This window comes from Leptidea sinapis, chromosome 37, assembly GCF_905404315.1.
Source record: "Leptidea sinapis chromosome 37, ilLepSina1.1, whole genome shotgun sequence".
Classification (NCBI taxonomy): domain Eukaryota; kingdom Metazoa; phylum Arthropoda; class Insecta; order Lepidoptera; family Pieridae; genus Leptidea; species Leptidea sinapis.
This window is the reverse complement of record NC_066301.1, coordinates 5,281,182-5,304,964: the sequence shown is the minus strand read 5'-3', so window position 1 is coordinate 5,304,964 and position 23,783 is coordinate 5,281,182. Positions and strand designations below refer to the sequence as shown.

The 23,783-nt window shown below is 34.4% G+C and overlaps 1 protein-coding gene across 2 annotated transcripts in view; it reads right to left on the bottom strand.

Moving 5' to 3' along the window:
• LOC126975738 (zinc finger protein 573-like) overlaps nucleotides 1-23,783 on the bottom strand; it is a 358,061-nt gene that overhangs the window by 164,302 nt on the left and 169,976 nt on the right. The gene's annotated exons all lie outside the window — the stretch shown is intronic.

The following is a 23,783-nucleotide window of genomic DNA, read 5'->3' as shown; positions in this document are numbered from 1 at the left end:
CCAATTATGGAGCTTGTTATACAACATAGAAAAACTGGCCAGAAGTGTGTCAGGTTGGTGTGCGTTTTTCTAGAGATTTGTGAAGCTGGATTTGTAATAAGGATGTATAAGACGATGTTAAACTCAGGAGATGTTATTTGGCTAAATAGAGAAATCAAAGTAGATTTATTGTATAAATCTTAAGAAAAAATGTTAACGGAAGTGTTTGGAGAGTCTGACCTAGCCATAGATGTCAGGATTCTCAGCCTGAGAGCTAATATGATGGGGTTGATGTAAAATGATGGTGTTAGGGCCATGGGAAACACAGGTCTACAATCTGTGATTATGTGATTCTAGTGATGATGATTAGCCGGAAATTATGAGTGCTTTAGTGTAGGTACTAATATAAAATCCCATCGAATCAGTTTTACGATACTTAAATGCCCGTTGCTGTTCTCAGCTGGGTACTTACCCTGGAGTTCTTGCACTTTATTTTTCCGTTCCAATTAAAATTCAAATACCTTTATTGAAGATATGATATAATATCACTTATTGAAAGTCAAAAATTACCATTCGAAAACGTATGCCTCAGATCTGAGAAGAACGGGCGCAAGAAATTCAGCGAGCTTCTCTTTTTTATAAAAGATATAGTTATAATGCTATTGCATTGTTTTATTGTACGATCTTTCGTACAACAAAACGTATTATTTAAGAGCCTGAGGGCGGTCGCTCCATTCCCAATCACGCCCTATTACCACAAAAATGCTTCATAACAATTCTTTTGGATTTGTTTAAATATTTTTTGGGATCTTGTTATAAAAGCATATACAACACCCCATAAAAGACTTACTAACTCGGCTTAACCGAATAGTAAGCATTATAAGTTTAAGTCTGTTCCTGGAGTTAACATTATTGTTCTGACAGTTTCTAGCAAATTCACTTATGTGCCAATGTACATACATTTTCGCCGACTTTCCGCATCACATCAGAACAGAATGATTTTACAACATTTTATTTTCAATTGGGCATACATCTGCTGCCGCGCGTTCCGCTTGCAGTGAAGACTCTCCTTTAGACATAACACGGATGATAAGTTAGATTGTACTGGATATGCGAAACGAGTTTTGGGTGTATAATAAGTACGATCTGGAGATAGTAACGCGCAAACGTGTCCAATTATGTTTTTGTTTAGATAACTCCGTGTGCCAACTTACACGGCTTAAACTTAACGGTAGTTGACTATTATTGAATTTGATAATCTAACTTCGATTGCTGTTATTAATTTAATTTATTAATTTAAACTGTCGAGGTCATGTTGAAGTTCAAAAAGACTGCAATAGTTCTAAATAATTATAAAGGCCAACTTTCCTCCAAACTGTGTAGATAACGACTAGTATCCAAACTGTCGGATCTCTTTTATCAGGGTTAGAAGAGTTGGCGGTCGCGCCCTGTCTAGCACTTCACACCAACGTCACAGTGCAAGTGAAAATACCCACGCCGGACGTGAGCTTTTAATTTAGTTAAGGATTTAATAAACTGGAAGTGTGTTCGCATTCCTCTGAGATGGTGATGAGTGCGATAGCTGGTAGTTTTTATGGCGTCTGCTCAATATCAATGAGAATTCTGTATTCATTGATATTTCATTCGTGTCATACGTGATCATTTTCAATTATTTCACTAAGAGAACCATCATTTATTTTTATTATAGAAATGTGTTGCAAAATACTTTGATTTAAAAGAGGGGCAATTCGTTTCTTATACAAAACTTGGTTTATGTTTAATTGAACATTCGTTCTGCCGAAATAACAAATAAAAAATACTGTATAGGCAATTTCAACAGATGCAGACCACTCTTATTGTACTTCTAACTAATTTCTTTGATGTTGTAAGAAATCACGGGAGGTAGTTATCACTGGCAATCAAATGAACTGTATACTCATTTGTTCTTCTATTTCTTAAAAAAACAAACTAAGCATCATACAAGCAATCTTCGTATAAGCGGAATGTGACAGTTTCTTTCAGTCAGCTTGTCAACAAATAACAAAAGCCAAACGGTCCCTCACGAATATGCTGTAATTTGGTCAATCTTTAATTTATCAAGACATTAGGTCCAATGTGGGTCCATCACTCACCCCTGCTTGGTGACGTCACTACGTGGGGTGATCCGATATAGCATGGGGCTCTATGGGGTCTCAGTGAATTAAGTGAATTAATAAAAAGTAGTGATCTATTAATTAGTTCCATAATAATTCTGACCTTTTCTGAATAAATGTAACAAAATTATTTTGACAAGTAATAAGTAAGGTTGTGTAATTAACAAAGTATTAAAAAATGCTTATAAACATGGCTAAAAGGCATAAAAAGGCATAAAAAGGCATAAAAGGCATTTATTTTCTCAAAATTGATTCCTTTAGAATTCTTTTTGATGTCATTTCTTATACTACTAGATACTACTACCGCTTCGGAAACAAATGGCGCTCTGAGAGAGAAGAAGCGGCGCAAGAAACTCTCCCAGCATTCTTTTTTTTTGCGCTCTTTTCAATAAAAATATACAATATTGTACAGTTGCTATAAAATAATCACAATCTAGTCCCAGGCTGTCCGATCATTTAGATATTCAGCAGTGGAGTAATAGGATTTACGACAGAGCCATTTTTTTATAAAACATTTAAATTTATTTATAGACAATGCCTGAACAGTGGCTGGGACTTTATTGTAGAAGTGTATACATTTACCCTTAAAGCTATTATGTATCTTATGAAGCTTACTAGAATTAGTTACAAGCAATCCCTTATTTCTAGTGTTATAATAATGAAAATCACTATTAAGAGCAAAAAGGTGACGATTTTGGCTGCTATCATTATTAATATATAAAAAAAAATCCCTATGACTTTTGGTCAGGATTATGCAGTATTATATATAAATATGTATGCACATTAAATTCGATGTTTGTATACTATTTTATCGATTAATACCAAAACGCAAACTGTTCAACTGCCACTAAGAAAAATGATTTTTATTTTCAGAATTTGTTTTTATTGTACACATGCAATTTATTCCAAAATAAGTGTCCAGCAATATTTGAACCACGGACGAGTAAAAAAATAAGGACTCCGTGTCACTCTACATAACAATGATGCACCAAAACAAGCCAGTAAACGTGTAAATACATAGTCCCACGCATACACTTACACTAATACAAGCCGATCGGCCGCCATTATGAGATTTGCCATCGTCTGTGACAGATCAGTTTACGTCGCAATAAAATATTTACAAAATGCCGTCGTGCGTTGTGAAAAAGTGTAAAAACAATAATATAAAAGTATTTGTGGATATATGATTATTTAAGGAAGAAAAATTGTGTAACTGATATACCCCGTAACCGAACATACACTAGCATAAAGGTGCTTCACTTGTTAATATCACGGCGCGGAGTCCTTCTTTTTTTTCTAGTCCGTGATTTGAACAAGGCGCATGTATTTGATGTGTAGCTGTGAGGACTCACCGGGTTCACCTATATGATACACTAACTCTATCAATAGCCTGTAATTCTATCACGACTAAACAAAGAAACTGATTTTGATTTAATTAAGTATAAAAAATAGTCTGAGTTAAGTGAATGAATATAAAAAGGAATTATGTATCCTTGAGTTTGTAGAGATCTGTGTTTTTAGGATGAAAAAGCGTACACATAATTTAAACAGGCAAAGCTCCTGTGAACTATCTGATGTTGCCAAATAATGATGGTATCAGTAAAATTAAATTGAATGATATTTCATTTAAGGACGAGCTTGAGAAAACTGCATTTAGCGCAATATTCGTTGCAGATGTGGGAAAATTAAAATTTTCCGAATTGAACCCGCTGATTAGCCAGATACCTTATACGAGTAAACAAAGAAGAAAAGAAAGAGGTATAGAATATAAAGAAGAAGGCAATATGTAAACTCAAAGAAGAGAGCAACAAGGTGCTACCTACTTGGTTTGGACAAAAAACTGCAAGATAATTGGTGGCACCAATACCAGCGGGTTTTTTTTCGTACGAGTATAAGTGTTTCCTCTTTCCTCTAAGCTGATGAGACCTGGACACTAATGGAAAGTGAGAAGAAGCCGATAGTTGATCTCGAGATACATTTCTTGTTGTGTAGAAAAGTTTTAGAATTTAGATTAGATTATTAATTAGAAATTAGATTAGACGCAGATGCGTGCATTGGTTTTCTAGTAAGGTAGACACTGTGGATCTAACTAGTCGTAGTTGAGCTTTGGAATATGAAAATATTGCTTGAATTTTATTAGTGGGTGTTAAATAGGAGTTGGTTATAAAAAGTGCAGTTAGCACCATATAAAACTAAATTAACTTTTTTTATGAAAATAAGGGATGACACCAGCAGGTCGTTCAGCTGATGGTAATTGATGCGCCATACCCATTACAATGCAGTGCCGCTCAGGATTATTGAAGAACCCAAAAATTATGAGCGGCACTACAATTACGCTCGTCACCTTGAGACATAAGATGTTAAGTCTCATTTGCCCAGTAATTTCACTAGCTACGGCGCCCTTCAGACTGAAACTCAGTAATGTTTACACATTACTGCTTCACGGCAGAAATAGGTGCCGTTGTGGTACCTATAATCTAGTCGGCTCCCACCAGTGGCAGGCTCCTTTGCACAGGAATCCCCACTCCCACAACTTTAATACTAGTGCAATATTAATTTTTGTTCATTACGAGGCAGGCACTGCCTAATTGTCTATAGGACATGCATGATAACGATGCAGATTGCCCACGAGATGATCTGATCAAGACGTCAAGATGGCATTAGACGGACCGCTGTAAGAATATACCAGGAAAGTAGCTGTTGGCGAGGCGTGGACAAGACACATAGGAAGTTATGTTTCTAAGTAGATCACGTTTGATTATTTTTGTTGCTTCAATTTGAATAATATGTATTTAACATAATTTGTAAAATGACGGAGCTGTACTTATTAATAATTTAAAACAGCGGCAATAATTGTCTAGCTACCACTTTTGATTGAAACTCAACTTTTAAAATGTGGCAACTATCATTGCAATTGTATTCGTACATTAATTTGAAATGAGTTTTGACAAAAAAAAATTAAATAAATATGCGATAATATTCAGATAATGATCTTAATGATCTCACTGGGCCTATTAAAAAAATATCAGGCTATTTTCTACTGATGAAATTTCTCTTCAGTATTAGACGTTTTAATACACATCGACATATTTGATCGATTGTAATATTATGTACCTAATTTCTTAGTATTTCAGAAAATAGTTCAATAACTTTTCTATTTAAAAGCTTCTTATGTCTACCTCATACATGGAAATGAGAATGATTACACGTAGTGACAAAAACCCTTTTGTAACAAAAATATTGTAAATAATTAACTTGCACCCAAGTTTATCGTATACTAGTGTTTAATTTGGCAGAGCAAAGTCACAGGAGAAGAGTACAACGTTAAACAGAATTTGTATTACGTCTCCCCTATTTAACGAAACATGTTTATTCTTCTAATGTCATATTTGTTCGTTAGGATGGATTAATGTATAGTTTTTGTTATTTTTAAACAAAGTCAAAGTTAAATAAACTTATTCAATTACGACCAGTGGAAGGCTCCCTTGCACAGGATGCCAACTAGTTTAGCGTAGTTGCAGTGCCGGTCAGATTCATATAACGATCAGGTAAAAACTGGCTGAAGAAAGAAAAAAATAGGGAGGTGTGGAAGAAGATGGAGGAGGCATATACCCGGATCAAGATTATAATTTAAGTAATAAAATTAGAATAAGGTATAATTTTTAAGTTACTAACATATTAAAATCTGTTATCTGTTGAATATATATGCTTATTATAATAAAGGTCAGATCAACACGCTAACTACGAAAAATGTATGCAGACAAAGTCGCGTGGAACAGTTTGTATTAACGTGAACTAAAACTCCCTCGTTAAAATTCTACATCGCCACCGGCACAGAAATTGTCGAAAAGTAAACGTTTTTTATCGAAGCACGTCGAATCGATGCTCGAATAACTGTCAGTTTTTGTTGGGGAACAATTGAGACTGTTTTGTGTAGTGGCAATCTCGTAAATACGAGCTCTGTCACAGCATTGAGACTTGTCTCGGGCAGCAAAATGTATTGTATATCTGCTTGAATTGTTCAATTGATCTTAATGATATATTTTTTTAAATACCACACCACCACCTAGACTCTTCGCAACACCAGAATCGCAAGAGAGCAGTCTGTTTGTAGGTTCACGTATGTAGGTGATGCAAATTTTCTTGCTCGTATAACAGAGCTGAAAAGAATAAATGGAGGGGTTGAAATAGGGGATGGCAGTTTATATGGAAATTTGTCGTTATCGAAGTTAAAACCATGACACTTTCTATTTACGCACTTGATAAGAAATTATTTATAAACATTTGTTCGATCTTTTTTGAAACTTTGACCTACATGGGGATGAAATAGGAGATTATAGTTCACATGGAAATACTATTAAAGAGACTGTCCACAGTGACAAGGGATGTCCGCTTTACCATAGAAGAGCGCTGCCAGCGGAAAGAGCAGTTTGTATGTGTATTATTTGAAAAGTATCTTAAAAGATAAAATAAAAATGCGGACGAAATCGCGGGTGAAAGCTAGTAATATACATTTAAACAGCCACAGGACAGACGGCACCTACTGTTCAATCAAACCGGCCCGCCCTAGCCTACGCTCCAGGAATAGCTTCTTACACTCAGTGCAGCTTCTCAACCAGTCCGCTGAAACTACACGCCTTGCCATGTGGAGGTCACGGCTAAGCACCTCAAACCTGAACATCAGCGTGAAAGAGAAACTAGCCGAAGGATACAACCTCAGCTGGCCTATCTGGAAGTCGCTCAACCGCCTCAGAGCAAGAGTGGGGAAATCTAGAGCAAACATAGCGAGGTGGGGTTTCATATCTGGACATGATATGGAGTGCATCTGCGGTCATCCGAGACAGACCGTTTGCTCATGACTGGGTGCCCTGCGTGCCCGGCAACATGCACGAAGGAGGAGCTACACGAGGCTACCGACCGAGCTATCACGGTTGCAGCGTTTTGGGTTGCCCATATTTGAGGTGACCGTCGACTCGATAAGAAGAAGAAGAACAGTTTATTTTTATTACTTTTTTGAAATATTTGATATTTAAAACACTTTCCAACTTTGAGCATGATTCATATAATGGATTCAGATAATAACCTTTCAAACTAATTTGCTATGTAAGTATGTTACATATATTCATTGATTTAAAAGAGTTGCTATTGAGTTTCTTGTATGTTCTTCTCACGAGCTATACGAACATATTATTATTGTGGATAAAATTTATAATAACGAGTTTAAGCCTTAAATGATTATGAACCCACGATTTTCTGAAATATTAAATCACATATTTCGCACAATTGGCAACATTCTCGTCATACGCCGATGTACACTTGTCAGTCGAACTATTCCTGGCTTTACGGAGAAGTGTCTCAAGATAACCGAGGACGATACACTAAATTAATGGGCTGGCATGTTCACCGCATGTACTAGCTTATAGCTCACAGACTTAGAAATAGTAGACAGATCGCAGAACTCCCAAAAGTAACGATAAATGAATAATCTATTCAAATATATGAGGACATACGTCTTCTCTGATCGACGCTTTGATAATATTGAACAAAGAAAAAAAGTTCGAGTTGAAGCGGAAATTTAATAACAAAAAAATCGGTAATGTGGTGAATCAGGTATTACATTACATTTTAATTTTGTTCTTGTTCCTATCTATACTAATATTATAAAGCTGCAGTGTTTGTTTGTTTGTTTGAACGCGCTAATCTCTGGTACTACTGGTCCGATTTGAATGATTCTTTCAGTGTTGGGTAGTCCATTTATCGAGGAAGGCTATGTTTTTTTTTTCAAAAATATGGATCCGTAATAAAATTGCTATTTTGTAACACAAGGTGTAAAATCGAAAACCTATTTTTGTGTGCGCTGCAAAAACTATTGACAATAGAACAAAATGATGTACAGGCTATAATATAGGCAATATTTTATTACTTATAAAACTATCGCGTGAATTATACTTTATATGGCAAAACAACGTTTGCCGGGTCAGCTAGTTTTATATAATTTTGATGTTTATTTATTATTAACATTCAGAAGTGTCATTCCCAAATCATAGAAGAAAATAACGAGCTCTTCAACACAAACATAGACATCAAAAAGACATCAAGCATTTATTTATGCAAAATTAATTCCCTGAGAATTATTATTAATGTTGATAATGTGAAAAATGAAAGCAGTGACAAAACTAGGAATTCCAATTCAATATTATATTCAAAACAGGATATTTATTAATCACTTATTGAACGCCAGTTAAAAATAAAATACTAAATAACCATGGCTACATTTTAATGGTTATCTAGAACATTTTAATTTTACATCAACTACATTGAAATATTACGATCTTAATTATTTAAAATATAATTAAAAGTTTGGTGTATTGTAATTTTCTCTTTTTTTAAATGGAAATGTAATTCATATGTATCATCATTTTCTTTAGACTCTTTATTTCTTTAATTTATTTTGTATAATATATAATATTCAACATTACGATTCTCAAACTTGTAAATTCTTTTTACACCTGTGAGCCATGTCTTATTGTACTGTTACCCTGTGTTCTTACTAAACATATAATAATGAAGTATTGTTGGTGTAACTATTTGAATAAAAAATTACACGAAGATCAGAAACTTAATGGAAATACTGTAGACACTGATAATCTTTAAATTTTGGTAAAAACTTTAAGCGCGCTGATCGCTGTGGTCTGTGGGTATTGACTATTGTATGACACTGAGCTAAAACGCGAGTCATCACGGTTGACGGAAAGAAGTCGGATGACGGAAGCCGGATCTAGTGCGTAAACTACCATAGAAATAATTCTACGACTACGCCGGACCGTGCTTTCACGGATACGGATCGGATTTGGATCGGACGTAGTGCAAAAGCGCTTTCAGGGAGCGCGAGCATCAAATGAAAATTTACCACAATAGTTATTACAATATCACATTCAGATGCTGTGCGTCTAATGCATATACTTAGCATACTACGCATAAACTTAGTATACTTAATGGATAGTTTAATGTGTGTAAAGTTTAAATAGATACGGCGATATAAAGTATTTTTTTATGTTAAAATGTTTTGGGTATAAGATTATAGGTCACAGCCTTATAATAATAGACAGATCGCAGAACTTCCGTAAGTGATGGTGAAGAATTATTTCTAGTAACCCTTTTAAGTTTTAGACGACCTGATACGTCTTGTCTGATCGTTGCTTAGAAATTTCTTTTCTGTCTCTAAAATATAAATAGGTGTGACGATAGAATTGTAGATTGTTAACCGAGGGTCGAAAGAATCAAATTCCCGAGGTATTTAGACAGCATTTTTTTAATTAGTTTTTTTACATAAAACTTTTCACAGCTGACAGCAGTTCTATTTTTAAAGTTCATTCCGGCCCTTAGGTGGGAAGTAATTTGTATGAGTTTATCGCTCCCTATGGAGGAAAGCAGCATTTTCCAACCAATAATCATATCAAAACAACATTACTTTCCGAGTATGAGAAATGAAAAGTATTTTTTAAGTTAAAAAATATATATATACAAATCAAATCTAATCATAATTGACTCACAAAATATTTTAAGCCCAGTACATATGGAGGAATCACCAATCACCTTTATGTCAAGTAAGAATTAATAGTTATTTTATGACTCGCTCATATGGCTCAAATAAATAGATTAGGTAAGAATATTATCTGTAATATATAGAAGAATATAACTACAGAACATTAAAATGAAAGCAAATATAGCGCAGGCAAAATCTAGTATTAGGTACAATAATTAGAAAACTCAAAAATCACCGCATGTTATTGGTTCTGGTGTCACCAATTTGTAAATAAGTCACTACGTACCTGGTTGTCAACATAAAACACTCCATCTAACTCAGTCTGTTCCGAGCTCACGGATCAATCCGGACAGATCGAAGACACCCGTCTAAAGTAAATTCTTCCTCCAATCAATCACCAAAAACGTTCATCGCTACGCAATTCGCTAGAATTCCAACCAAGATTTAGTATGGAGGCGCGTGCTAACTTGCGTCCTTATAATGAGCCGCACTCATTGTCCGATCCAAAAAAGAGGACATAAATAACCAAATGAGCGCGAAAAGAGGCAAAAAAGTCCAAGTAAAGTGGACAAAGGCGCCGAAGGGGGATAATTCGTCCAGGATATTCGACAATTGTCACCGTTTTGGTCGATTTGTGGCGCAACGCGACAGGAGACTTTGGCGTGAAAGTTTAAATTGCCCGTCGTTGAGGTATTTATCTGTAGCAATGATAATTGGTTACGAGTTAATTGGTAATCATTATACATGCATATTTACCGAAACCATTAGCAGTTAAAAATAAACTCTTACAAATTCCAATCAAAGTGAAAATGATGTAGGTCCGAAAATAACTTTTGACTCTCAAAGACTATGAAGAATCGCATTAGCACATGTATTACCAATTCAAAGTCTTGGTCAAATATACTTTATTCAAATAGACTTTAAGCAAAACGCTTTTGATGTTTCTTTTAAAATACTGAATCTACCATAAGTTCCGTAAAAGTAGATCTCGCGAGAAGAACATACAAGAAACTAAGCGGCATCGGCACACGACGACGCTGCAAATTAGTTTCAAAAAACTCACACACTTAAGTTGCCAAATATTCTTCTTCAACTTCACCATAAACAAAATATTTCAACTATAAGTTTTCTAATACCACATTTAAAGGAGGAGCTGAGTCATAACTATTTTATTATTGACCACCATATAATAATAGCTGTGACAAAATACAAATTACTAAATACTCCTATCAGTAACCAGTAACAGCTGCTACTCAAATAACAGTCGTTATTAAATACTCTATCTCGCTTGTCACTGTGATTTTTGATATCTTGCCATAGTGACAACCGGTGATATATATACCTGTTACACTTGTGACGAAAAATATGTCTCACCTCTAAATGTTTTATCAACATTACTATACCATTAAATGTACTTAAAACAGACTTCGCATAGGCAGAACCGCAGCGCAAGATAATACCTTATGAATACTATCTACCTACATCTCGTAAGCTAGAGATGGTAACATCAAAGTCCAATAGATGTCTCAATAGGGTTGCCACCTTAAACCTTTTATACTCATCAAGTTTCAAGTAAGTACTATGCAAAGTTCCAAAGCCATATTTAAAGTATTCTATTATGCTGGCGGTTTAAAGTTATGATTTGGAGTGATCTTTGTGATTTTCTTCTAATAAAGAAATTCCATGTTATCATGTTCCTGTATAATATAGTCTCTAGATCTAATCCTGAACTATAACATACATTTATTTAAATGTGACTGATATAGATCTAGATCTTGCGAAGCAATTCGACGTAGGGTGCACCCTTAATGATACCAATATCAAAACAAAACCGACCAAGCATTCTACAGTTATTCGAGCTAGAAAAAAGTTCACAGAATGGGAACTGTATACTTTTTACTATTTGCAGTTATTACGTTATATTACATCTCTATTTTCAAAATATTCATGTTTATCTAATAATGTGTTCACATGGAGCTATTTTGAAGAGAAATTTTTAATCTAAACAGAGTTTTAATAATATAAACGATAAAAACCAGTTTGATAAATGTTTAAAAGCTTTCAACTCTTTTTAATGACACTTAAACTCATTTGTTGAATGTCAATACTAAATAGATCTTTATAATAATTTATTTAGTATTTGGGTATATTCAAGTGTTACTGATATAAGGAAGGAGTCAAAAAGTAATATTTATTTAATCGAAAATGATATAAATTCGCCATTTTTATATTTAGCAATATACTCTATCTCAAGCAATTAGCTCAAAAGCAAATGAGATGCACCCAATCTAGGTGTCTCTCGAATTGAGTCACGTGCTCATAGACAGATTTTCTTCTACATTATTATAGTCCGCCATCTTTGATTTAACTGACTTTAATCGGTCCATCTGAGCACGTTCATGGAATTCGTTTAAAAAAAATCTGCTGAGCTTTTGTTCAACTGTTGTTATAGTAACTGAATAAAATCACTCCATATAAGCCCGTTATAAAATGGAATAAGTTATTATATCTTATAATTTATCCATTGCTCATATCGAAAATTAAATTGAAATTGTTTGTTTTGTCACCTTGCTTGATACTTACCTTGCTTGCTCGCTTCCTTCAAACACTTCGTTAGAAAGATTTTGGTATTTAATTTTATTAAATATTAAAATAGACAGCCATTCTTTTTAATAGGGGTTGAACCTTAATATAAACCAATTATAAATACTTGTTGTCTTCAAAAAATATTAGCTATTATATTATTTTAAACAGGCTTGAAAACTTAATAATTAGGGTTGACTGGAGCTTTTATACAGAATTTCGAGACTAGATAAAATAGTTTCATTGATAACAATTAAAATATATTTTTTTTATTCTAAAGTGGTGACAACCCTGCGTCTGTGCCAAGATATCTCAACCATCCACATAGATACAAATCTCTATCGGTCGCCCAAGTCGTTTGTTGTACAGAACCGCATCTAATGCATATAATATGACAAACAGAATAAACCATTTAATATTCGACACCATGCCCAATAAATGTCCAAATATTTGTCGCAATGCATTTCAGCAAATTCAAATAAAACCGTGACTAAAGTCCAAAATCTCCCTCGGGATGGGTCAAGTTGTAACCAGAACATTGCCATTCGAAAACCAACTGTAACTCGTTATAGTTGAGTTTTATATTGACTGAACCGAAACTTCTAGTAACAAATGGATAGCGTAAAAATATGTTTGTATATTTTGTACTGAAGCACTATAATCTTATGACATAATTTTACATGACAGCATTTATAGCTGTTGTAACTTAGTATTGCGAAAATTTAACCTTTATCCGTAGAGTTAAGATTGAAATTGCCATGGCAGGATTGAAGCAAAGCAAAGTGGACAGTGCAAGTATCAAGTAAAATTCGCAATGGCTAATATTTTGCGGTGATATTGGCTTGAAGATAGTCCAGGATAATATATTATACGTCACGGCGTTTCATATCAAAATTAAATATCTTGAGGGTAGAATTGGTTATGATGCGTTGTGCCTGGACTTATGGGATTTTATTTGAAAACAATCTTTACAAAATATGTTTAACATTTAAGGCTACATACGGATGGTGGCTTATTGTCAAACATCTGTGTTTTTTATGGCTGAATATTTGTAAAAATGTTTTTTTGAAATATGTAATGTATGTAATCATAATATACCTAAAGCTCACTGAATGCAGTAACAAATAGTCAGCAATCACCTTTAGAATACCACGCAAGTTACATCAAGACCGTAAAACCCGAATAGGTTTATTTTATTTAATATTTATTTAAAATAAAATGTAGTTTATAATTTACAATATAATAACACACAATTAAACTTTAAGAAGCTAATCTGTCTGTGAAGCCGCTTAAAATTAAATACCTATAATATATAAAATTCTCGTGTCATGGTGTTAAACATTGAACTCCTCCGAAACGGCTTGACCGATTCTCATGAAATTTTGAGTGCATATTGGGTAGGTCTGAGAATCGGACAACATCTTTCATCCCCCTAAATGTTAAAGGCCACACGAAATTTTTTTTTGACAATTTTTTTTAAATTTGTTTGATTATGAGTCAGCATTAAAAAATACATACAACTTCAAATTTTCACCCATCTACGATCAACAGTTACTTTTGTATCGCGATTTTAATATCGGCAATACAACGTTTGCTGGGTCAGCTAGTAACATTATAATATTTAAACAGAAACGAACAATTATTTTCAATTACATTTATTACAACATAGATCTTATTTTAAACAAAGAAGTATAGAAATCAATAAAATGCAAATTTACATTTTTGTTTATAATTACCGTAAACGTTAGCAATTACAAATTAGTTGTCTACTTAGCTTACCACAGATAAAATTATATTAATGAAGGAGTTTTTTTAACGATGACTTATATTTGTTTTTATTTATATACATCATGTTGTGTAAAAATAAAAAATAAATCGTATGTTGTATGTTATGTAAGAACACAAATCCGCTCTTAATGTGCCATAAATTTGTGAACGGAATTAAAAAAACCATTTACGCACTCTGCCGACGTATGAGCTTCCTATACTTTTTAACTGACTCCAAAAATGGAGGAGGTTCTCAATTCGTCAGTATGTTTTTAACATTGCAGTATAATCCTCAAAATGATAACAAGTGTTGTGCGCCACGCTCTATCGGTTAAGGGTGACGCTACATTAGCGACAGGAAGCAACTCCGATATTTATTAGCGTTTGATTTATGCGTCGAGCGGCGATACTCTCAGGGCGCAGTCATATGCTCGACGCGCATCGACGACTTTATAGGTCGCTGGAAGAGACACGTATTTTTCTATTAATTTAATTAAACCATACTAATAGTCTTTCCATGATCCAGTCTTGGATCTAAAAGTAAGAAACTTTAGTGTGTGTTGTCGGATGTAGCAATGTACTTTTAGTCTCTTATCCATTCTTGCAATAGGTATCTTTTTTTCTTTGTTATGATAGCTACGACGTCTTTGACTTTGGTCTGATTTCGAATCCAACCAATACGTTTCTGGTCTTGCAGATTAAATACAAATATTTTGCAGTTAAACTTCTTTACACGCGCCTGAACGGTGATTTCTTGATTATTTCGTAATTGATTTCGTTTTTGACGATCTTATAAATTAATACTTTGATTTAATTAATATTTTGACGACCTGTATAGCCGAGTGGTTAGTGATCCTACCTACTAAGCTAGAGGTCCTGGGTTCGAATCCCGGTAGGTGCAAGCATTTATATGATAAATATAGATGTTGAAATGGATGTTTAAATGTATTTATGTATGTTTATATGTATGTTTATATGAATTTATGTATGTTTAAGTAAGTATATTGTATTAAATATATCATTGTCTTGTAACCCATAACACAGGCTATATATGCTTAACTTGGGGCAAGATAATTTGTGTAAATGTGTGTCAATATTATTATTATTATTATTATATTATTATTTACTTCAGTCGTGTTGTCTTAAGCACACTCGATTTTTTTTTGTTTTTTTTTCTTTTGATTTTTTTTTTAATCTAATCTAAATAAATCATGCATGATCATGACATGAAATGTGTTTTGGTATCATATTATATTTTTATTAAAATAAGCAACGTTTCGCTTTATTATGTTTAATAAAGGCAGGTTCTATTATAAAACTTATATTATAAACACGAATTAGAGTTTGTTTGTTTGTAACGCTTCCTCATCTTAACCGATAATTATTATATTTTTGCGATTTAAATTTTAGGTCGTGTCTTCATTAATATATTATAAAGCTAGACGTTTTATATTTTTAGACGTCTTTTTTGTAAAAGGGCGTGGGAATGAAGTGGGTCGCAGAAGCTAGATTATCAATAATAATTGAACGAAGCTCATAGTTACTCCGTGTACCTACATGTAGGCCACTTCTAGTTCGCGCGCATCCCAGATCAGCGCTCAGTTTTCACGGTTCGCCGCCGCTATTAATATTCAAATTGGTGCGATCTGTCGCCGCGACAGGCGACACGGCCCACTGTGGACGTGCCTCTATAATTTATCTGTGAACAAAGCAATACTGGACTGTTATATTGTGGAAAATGTTCTGTAATTGGACACAATGAGTTTATTGTATCCAGATACCAGCTCATTTTGTACCGGATGTTTTCTTCAATATTTGAATACCTACTAATTTATTTATTACGATCAAAATTACATTATATTGGTAATTTAATGGTTCAAAATAATTTAATTTTTACTACAATTTGTTGAATTAAATAGTATAATTTATGCGTCTATCACCAACAGACAGACTTAGTAGATGACCACCACCAACCTTAGTGACGCTGATGGGTCGTAATATATAATATTTTAATAAGCAACATCTAGTGCTGGAAAGATTGCAATCTGAGGACAAAACGTGTACTTCGCACTTCACAAACAGTACATTTTTAAAGACAGTCAGAAATAGTTAATCTAGCATTCCTAATGCATGTAAAATTCTGAAATTGTAAACACAAAAATACATCTTGCATTAGAATCTAGACGATTTTTTACTATCACGCTTCAAAGACGCAGTCTGATTAAGGGTCTATCACACTGTTCAACCAACAAGCACATTTCTTCTCAACGCAAGACACAAAAAACTGTATACAATCAAACGTCAAAGACTTCTAATAATTAAACCACATAAAGGACTAATTAAACTTTCGTGTGCGATAAAAATGCCTTTGCATTAACACGATCTCGTGGAGACACGCAAGTTTTTCTAAAAGAAGACGAGTGAAAATGACACTTTGTAGCCATGGGCTTATCTTCAATGCGCATAAAAAAGTTTTTGCGCTTAGCTCAAGCAATATGAGGGCCAAATAAGATAATGAAGGAATGTTAGCGACTTAAAACACATTTTAATTTGAAAACAATATTCTGTGTGTCTGATTTTTTAGAGAAAATAAAATCTACTAAAACATTTTTTTAAACTTGTGTAACTTTGACTCAGCTCAGTGTGTGATTTAAAAATAATAATGAATATAATTGGAAAAATGGACCGCTCTATTATCCACTACAACTAAACCTAACAATATAACATTTCATAGATAAGTTTCAAATATTAGTATTATATATTAAAATAAACTGCTGTTTTCTTATATGTAATATTTTATATATAGATTACTATATTCTTCATATATTGAGGGACTAAAGCAACAAGTTTTTGCTCTACAAGTCCTTCAATATCCGTAGTGTTGTAAGCATGCATAGCAATGTTATTCACATAAAATTATAATATCACGGCTTGGACAATATACCTGCGAAAAATACAGTATGCATTAACAGACGTTAGTCAATAATTCTATGCACATAGATCAATAACGTGCAATAAACAACTACATCCACAATCACACTTAAAAATTGTCTGAAACAAAACTCTGCCCACGCAACTATTAGGCAAAGTTTTTGTAAGTTTCGACCACGCTTTGAATACAACGCCACGCAATGACATAGTGTAAAGTGAAAAACTAGTCTTAATAACAGCCCAAATTTAAAAAGGATGAAGTGTCGTATTTGAGGTAAGTGCCCCTTTAAATTAACAAAATTATGGAAATATCTAAAAGTTTTTAATCATTTTTCTAAATAATTACATTTCAATTGATGAAAAAAAATGTTCTTGTCTCGTGTTCGCGTCCGTCTCGTTCGCACCAGAATCAAACTCTCTAGAACAAAATCTAATGAGCGTATACAATAGACTTTGAACATTACTGCCACGAAATAAGGTGTTAGTATGAATGAATCCGAGAACTCGGATGGGCAGCGTTCGGGAAGCTCCGTAAAATCTTCTCGTCCCAAATACCGCAGTGTCTAAAGACGAAGGTTTTCAACCAGTGTGTGTTGCCAGTGATGACTTACGGTACACAGACGTGGTCGCTAACTATGGGCCTTATGAGAAAGCTCATTGTCGCTCAGAGGGCAATGGAGAGAGCTATGAGTTTTCCCTACGAGATCGAATCAGAAATGAGGAGATCCGTAGGAGAACCAAAGTAACCGATATAGTCCAAACGAATGCGAAACGGAAGTGGCAGTGGGCAGGGCACATAGTTCGACGGACAGATGGCCGTTGGGGCAGTAAAGTCCTCGAATGGCGATCACGTACCGGAAGACACAGTGTTGGCAGGCCCGCCACAAGATGGACCGACGATCTGGTCAAGATCGCCGGAATACGTTGGATGAGGGTAGCGCAGGACCGATCGTCGTGGAAATTTTTGGGGGAGGCCTTGCCGTTTTCCGGCTGATGATTAATGATGAATGAATGTTTTAATGTTGATATGTTTAAATGTTTTAATGTAATGTATATACAACGCCACTCAGACATTTTTGACGACTTTTTAACAGGTGATTGGGAGCCTAGTTGTTTGTTGTATGTCAATGACATGTTATTTATTTTGAGAAAAGTAAAATTTGGTTTGGATAACATAACAACCCCACCTGGTATTTTATAACGCCTCTGATATATAACGCCCGACAGAAATGATTGAATAGTGCTTGCTTTAACGTTATTTCCCCGTAACACCACAGTATAATTGAAACAGTTAATAGTTCTCACAGCGCAATTAATAACAATTACCAGACACACAGTACACGTACACGGCTTCCGACACGTTTTTACAATTTCTGTATAATTTCATGTAGCTCGTCTGTGGCAAATTGGATCGTACTTATCTTGATGATAATATGTCAAACAGTTCTCATGGCTTTTGTTAGAACGTGTGAATACGATTTTGTTAAGTATCAGCTTGTTACAACTAGGCTAATTATCACTTAGTCTGGAAACATATTTGAAATGAAACATAACATATTTATATATATATATATAGACTTAACATCTTACGTCTCAAGGTGACGAGCTCAATTGCAGTGCCGCTCAGAATTTTTGGATTTTCAAGAATCCTGAGCGGCACTGTATTGTAATGGGCAGGGCGTATCAATTACCATCAGCTGGACGTCCTACTCGTCTCATCCCTTATTTTCATAAAAAAATAAATAAAAATAATGGACATCTGCAACAACGGGTGTCAGAGGTGCGCTGCCAGCCTTTAAGGTGGGAGTATGCTCTGTTCTGGAAGGTTCCCTAAGTCTTATCGGTTCGGGAAAACAGCAGCCGGTAATTGATTCTACAATCTGGCTGTGCGAGGCAAGAAATTTCTTGCAGTTGTGGAATGCCAGACGTCAACGGAATGCGGGTGGTATTTTGTATTTTGACGCAATGTCCGGTGGTGGAATTCAGCAGCTGGAATCAATCCGATCAGCTACTCTGAGCACTCACCGTGATAAATGCGGTGGAAGATGAGAAAACTCTCCATTAAAATGACGCAGCGATGATACTCTCGGCAGTGGCCCGTAACAGAGTAAATAGGGCACGGAAAATAACAAAAGGTCAATATGATATTACGGTATTAGGAAAGATTATTTTTTGGTATTATATTAGTTTTAAATGAAAATTCTTGTAAGTGCGATTCGGACACGCCCACCGAGGGTTTCGTACATTGTGGCGGGAGGCTCCCATGCACAGAATGTCGGCTAGATTATGGGTATCACTGCCGTGAAGTAGTAACGTATAAACAGTATTGTGTTTTAGTTAGAAGGGCGCCGTAGTTAGTGAAATTACTGCGCAAATGAGACTTAACATCTTATATCTCAAGGTGACGAGCGCAATTGCCGCTCAGAATTTTTAGGGTTTCTCAAGAATCCTGAGCGGCACTGCATTGTAATGGGCAGGGCGTATCAATTACCATCAACTGAACGTCCTGCTCGTCTCATCCCTCACTTTCATAAACTAAAAAAGACGCTATTTCTTCCCAAATTTAATATTTCTAGGTCAACGGAAACTATACTATAATTTTGATACCCTTGAGATTGTTGGAGTATATTTTTAACTGTAACACAGCTTCAAAAGACTGTAGACCTGTAGACAGTGTTCTCCGGATAAATCGTTGTGATAGACAGACGGACGAATGGACTGACAACAAAGTTCCTAAATCCTGAAACAGGTATTTTTTTGATTTAAGTTATTAAATGACACAAATGTCACGAGTTATACTTTTTAATCGTTTACCAACACCACGGAAAAGAAGAGTTTTATGTGATGAAGTGGCATGAAAATTAATTTGCACTTCTGAATGGCAAATTTTTACCATTTACCACCACTCAGGGAGAGTTGAGTTGAGGAGGGTAAATGCAAATCTAGATTTCATTCACAGTACAATGTTATAAATTTCGCTTGTGAGAATAAGAATAAGAATAATTTATTCAAATCTATCTTTTTACAAATGCATTGTTATTAATTTACATTAAGTTTAAATATTTTACAAGCTTATATATGTGACTAAATTGTGATTGTCATTGAATCGCCACACTAGTCGGATACTGTATCGTGGGATCAAATAGAGGTTAACAGTAAACTATTATCGTGGTAGTCATCATTGGCATTACTATTACAAATTTTTAAGATACTATATTATACTGTAAAATAAAATTTAATTAAATAACTACAAATTTCACAATACTGAATTTAAAAGAAAGTAAAATAAAGTCAGTACAATCAATTTTGTTTTTAATCTTACGTTACGGTTTCTGAACATTCCTGCATTTGCTAAGGGGGGCAGCGGCTCGCTGCGCACTTGTGGTCACGATTTATCGGGTTGTCAAGTTGTCTTTATGTTAGTATATTCTAACAGTCGATTCCTCTGGTGTTACAAGAGAGTATATTCCGCGGTGACCTACCAACAAGTGACCCGTACGTAGCTCGTTTGTCCTCATCCATAAAACTCTAACACTGGTTCAGTTTTTTTTTATGGAATAGGAGGACAAACGAGCGTACGGGTCACCTGTTGTTAAGTGATCACCGCCGCCCACAATCTCTTGCAACACCAGAGGAATCACAGGAGCGTTGCCGGCCTTTAAGGAAGGTGTACGCTCAGTTTGTTTTAAGTTCATTTTTTAATGAATGAAATTTTCCATTCTCGCGGTTGAACCGTCATTTTCTATCAGTGTAAGATTGTTGACTTGTCACTGGGAACACTTCCCATGATAAACGGCCACATAATTGTAATACCAAGGGTTTCCTCCACATTGAACACCTTCGTCACACTCTTATGGTTGGCCACTATGTTATTTAACAGACACCCAACAATTTGCTTATTATATTTTCATGCTTTAATAATTGCGTATTTTGGTGTGATATAGCAGTAATAAATCCTCTTTATTTTCCTTAACTTATAACGTTGTTCACAGTAAAAACTGAATCATAAACAATAAAATACACAATATTTTGATTTTTACAACGTTAAGGTAAATCTGGGGAAGGAAACCAATATGTGCCGGGTTTCAATATTGGTCAAAAGACCATAAGCTCAAACTAATAACAACAAAATAAGGGTATTTTTTATATATTTTATAAGAGAAAACCCCAGTTAGGTGTATGGGCAAAGAATTCTTGATGTAGGATGTTCTTAGACCTCAATTTTTAAATTTATTAATCAAATCAAATCAAAATCACTTTATTCATGTATGTCACAGAAATGACACCTATGAATGTCAAATAAATATTTTTCCTATTGAATCTACCGATACTTCATAAAGGGTTGAGCTCCTTCAACAGTTCCCAGGTTACCAATTCCCTTAGTTTCACCTGTATGTAAGTTTGTAACTGACTGATTTGGGCGCGATTTTGACCCAAATTTTCAACCTTAGTATCTAGATTTTTCGAGGACCGATAACAGTACATTAATTTGGTAAAATTATTCTATTTTTCAATTTGCACAATAAGATTTTTGTTAATTTATATAATTTTTTCATATCTTTCTATTTCTTTCTATCTAATAAGGCAGAAATTGATGTTAATTTTAAATTTCAACCATTATCTTTTCAACCAAAGCGCTTTCTTAGTTCTTTTTAACTATTTTTATTACTGTTATTACTTACATTTTATGTCACGACTGTAATATTAAAATAACTTCTTTCAAATTTGACCGTTCAAAATTCATGTTATTATTTAAGCGACAATGGCCATCGATTCGGAAACAGATAACCTATAATAGTATGTTGTTTATAACGTGTAATAGAAGTGGATGGCTAGGTAACGTTTCGCATGATCGCGCGTGTGCCCTTCGCCGTGAAATCGACTCCTGCGCACAATGCCTATTGCTTCATGGGAATTTATTATGTCGCTCCATAACGACTTATTGTAGGATTATTTAGATATGAACATATTTGTTTCTAGATAGCAGAAATTATGTTTTACTCTGACTTTATTAAATAAATAAAACTACACATATTCAATTCACTTTTCATCTAGAAAACACTTGAATAATATTAACATTACATCGCATTTAAAAAAAATAGATATACGCAAACACAAAACAAATCTGGTATGTAATTTTAGTACAATTTAATTATGCGCAAATCGCAATAGTGTGATTTTTATAGCTGATGTTATTAAAGAGAATAAATGCACAAAGCTAAAATTAATAAAAATTTACCCACACTTAAGTATGCATTTAAAATAATTGTTTACGATTCCTTTGATACTGACAAACTTGAAGCAGATATGATAAAGTGGAAGGGTTATTAATTATTCTATTTTATGGGAAAGCGTCGCTAAGTTCAAACTACATAAATTTTATGAATAATTATTGTTGAACTGTGAAACAGTTGCTTGTTTTATAGCAACGATGATATGAGATAAAATTTTGATCGAAATAAGTAAAAACAAAGTAACTTGGTAGCAGTTTCGAGCAATACAAATCGCATTAGACGTAACAAAGACGCATTTAAAATAATGATAAGATCAGGCGAGAGCCGGCGTCCGACGTCGTGAGCCCGGAATCAATATTGGGGATCAAACGGGACTCCATCCCCCTCCAGGAACTCTATAGAGATGTTATTTTGTCGAAATACGTGGAAGCTGTCTTGCAAAAAAGTACAACCGTCGTCGACGTCCTTAAAATAAAAACTAAGCAAGGCCAGTTAAATTTGAATTTTCATAATATACCTAATCCAGTATAACCTAGACATAAAGAAAATTCATTTCGTACATCAATTTATAGTGTGTTTGGTATCTACACCCAACTTAAAGTTAATTTTAAGAAAGAAGAGAGAGGTAGCAGTGAAAAAATAGGTTAGAGAGTTAGAATCTTTATTTAAAGAAAAATCAACCATAGTCAATTAAGTTTTGCAATCATTTTGCCGAACACTACTAAAAAAAGTAAGTAAGTAAACTTAGACAATACCAATATATTGTTTTTCAATTAAAAACGAACAAAAAGTGTTTCTTGAGGTATTTCATGAAGTAAGATTTAATTGAGTAATAATATTTTAACGAGCAGCTCTTGTGATGTCCACATGAAAACCCCAAAGAAATGTCTCGGTTTCGCAGATAAATATGTAATCTTAATATAATTGCGTCTCAGATCTCCGCAAATAAACTCGCTCACTCACTGCCCCTATTGACTCTTCTGCCTGACTCGACACCAACGACACTAGCCATCAGCTGCGTGACAGATCTGCTTCAAATTAAACGATTTACTGCAACGCGAATAAATGTTTTTATATTTTATTTTAAAACTAATTCTTTCAACAAGCTTTCTTTGGTTAATCCCCGTAGAGTTTGCCGTGTTATTCACAGCAGATGTTTGTAAATGCCTGGTGAAAATGTTTGGGTTAAAAGATGAAATAGCCTCTTTTGTACTAGTAAAGTTAGCGAAGTATGTACCCCCGTTATCTATATATATATATAGCAACAATTTGGCTTTCAAAAAAACAAGTCGACAACATTAGCTGCATTTAAACTGGTTAACAAAATAGCAGAAAATATAGATTCAAAAAAACCAACGTGTGTAATATTTTTTGATATAAACAAGGCTTTTGACTTCGTATCACACACCATCTTGTTGGATAAGTTGGAGCAAAATGGCGTTAGAGGACCAGCTCTTAACTGGATGGAGTCTTACTTAAAAGACCGCAAGCAATGTGTGGAGATCAATTCTATCGACGAAAAGGCTAGCATAATTGCCCAACAATCAAACTTTAAATTAAATAGATTTGGTTTTCCGCAAGGAAGCGTCC